General features: G+C 40.2%; 1 long non-coding RNA gene across 1 annotated transcript; it reads left to right on the plus strand.

Moving 5' to 3' along the window:
- The first annotated feature begins 362 nt into the window (after positions 1–362).
- On the plus strand, positions 363–1,276 carry LOC140581169 (uncharacterized). Its single transcript, XR_011984236.1, has 3 exons — positions 363–412; positions 773–881; positions 988–1,276. It is a non-coding gene; the product is annotated as an uncharacterized lncRNA (long non-coding RNA).
- The last annotated feature ends 1,125 nt before the right edge of the window (positions 1,277–2,401 follow it).

Raw genomic sequence — 2,401 nt, forward strand, 5'->3', positions numbered from 1 at the left:
GTATTCAGTGCTGCAGTTTATGGAAGCCCATTTCTGCCACCCGGAGGAGAAAAAAAAAACATTTAAGTCGGAATTCTGACTTTTTATCTCAGAACTCTGACTTATAAAGTCGGAATTCTGACTTTTTATCTCTGACTCTGATTGGATGGTTCAATGCCCCTTGAACTTCCTGCCGAAGGCATCGCAAAATATCCCCAAGAGTGTCCAGCTGCAGATGCCTGTAGAGTGGAGCTCCACCGGATTTACGTCACCTCCACAGGAAATACGTGATTTTAAGGGGCTTAAAGTGGATCTCATCTTTACGGACACTCTTGACGTAAAGTGGAGCTCCACAGGAAACACGTGACCTCTATCGGAAACTACCACTCTGTTAGCGAAAAGAGAGAGTCTGGAGCAAGTCTGCGAATCTGAAGTAAGTTAAGCGAAGCGACAAACATTAAAACAATCTCGTGTGTACACAATATTTGAGTCTAACGTTATGTTGCTTGACGAGCTGTTTTAGCATTTGTTGTCATATAGAACAGGCTTTCCATGAAAACATTTAACGTTTACTTTAAAAACTTTTTTTTTTTTTCGCGGTTCTTCAGGCATGCTGCAAAGTCTTATTAACCATCTAACAGTTAAGTGTATTCAGTTGGAAGCCGTAGGTGCAGTAATCTTCACACTGTGTATTGTGTTTTTTTGAGATTACATTTGTCATTACATTAACAGGAACATTGATTTATGAACTTCTGATTGTAAATTAACAATATCAGTATTTCTCCATTATAAGTTATGGGAAGGTTTTTGCACACTGGACAAAGGAATCAGAGGCTGTGCTGAAAGGTGAACATGCACCTGTATTCAGACTAAGAAAGCGCAAGTCTGTGGAACTCAGTCTGGTCAGTGTACAGATTAAACCTTACTTTTAACAGTAAATTGTTTTATTTCTGAAAAAGTGTTAAAATAATATACACATAATAACATTTCTTCCTATGCTTCTGACAGAAGCCAGCAATCATCTCTGATCTACACGTTGCTATGGAGTGGATTGAGGGGAATGAGGCTCTATTCAGTGGGCAAATAACCTTTCCCAAATGTGACCATGACGGAAGAGCACCGCCAGGAGGCCCTAAGGGATGTGCTGGATGGAGACAAGATAGAATCCAAGGAGCCATTCCTCTTTGGTTTTCAGATCCAAGAGGACATGGAATTATTTTTACAGGCCTGTGTTGACCAGCGGGGCCTCCGGGTTAATGCTGTCTGTTATGAGAAAGATTAAATTACTGGCACATGAGTGTGTTGATTGATTTTTTTAAATTTCATTCTGTTTGTTGTTGCTGTCTAAATAAATTTAGCAGTTGATTGAATATAATTGTTACATGTTGATCATCATTTATACAACACATACAGGTCTGCATATAACTGGTACGCAAGTACGCATTCACCTTTAAAAGTGATACGTGCGGCAATCGATTGCTGTGACAGTGTAAATGCGTACGTATTTTATGTGCATTTGTGCTGATATGACAAGAAAATACCGTGCATTTCAACCTATATACCGCAAATGAAGTACGAATTAGCATACAGGTTAAAATGCACAATAATTTCTTGTCATATCAGCGCAAATGCACATAGAATACGTACGCATTTGCGCTGTTCCAGCAATCGTATATAGTATATGTTTATAACAGTTAAGGCAAGACCAATATATATATTAGTAATGTGTATGTAAAGTAACATAATAGCAATTGCGTATGTATGGTATGTTTATGACTGCTCATCTTATGACCAATATATACACTCACCTAAAGGATTATTAGGAACATCTGTCCAATTTCTCATTAATGCAATTATCTAATCAACCAGTCACATGGCAGTTGCTTCAATGCATTTAGGGGTGTGGTCCTGGTCAAGACAATCTCCTGAACTCCAAACTGAATGTCAGAATGGGAAAGAAAGGTGATTTAAGCAATTTTGAGCGTGGCATGGTTGTTGGTGCCAGACGGGCCGTTCTGAGTATTTCACAATCTGCTCAGTTACTGGGATTTTCATGCACAACCATTTCTAGGGTTTACAAAGAATGGTGTGCAAAGGGAAAAACATCCAGTATGCGGCAGTCCTGTGGGCGAAAATGCCTTGTTGATGCTAGAGGTCAGAGGAGAATGGGCCGACTGATTCAAGCTGATAGAAGAGCAACTTTGACTGAAATAACCACTCGTTACAACCGAGGTATGCAGCAAAGCATTTGCGAAGCCACAACACGCACAACCTTGAGGCGGATGGGCTACAACAGCAGAAGACCCCACCGGGTACCACTCATCTCCACTACAAATAGGAAAAAGAGGCTACAATTTGCACGAGCTCACCAAAATTGGACAGTTGAAGACTGGAAAAATGTTGCCTGGTCTGATGAGTCTCG

This window comes from Paramormyrops kingsleyae, chromosome 19 (assembly GCF_048594095.1).
Source record: "Paramormyrops kingsleyae isolate MSU_618 chromosome 19, PKINGS_0.4, whole genome shotgun sequence".
NCBI lineage: Eukaryota > Metazoa > Chordata > Actinopteri > Osteoglossiformes > Mormyridae > Paramormyrops > Paramormyrops kingsleyae.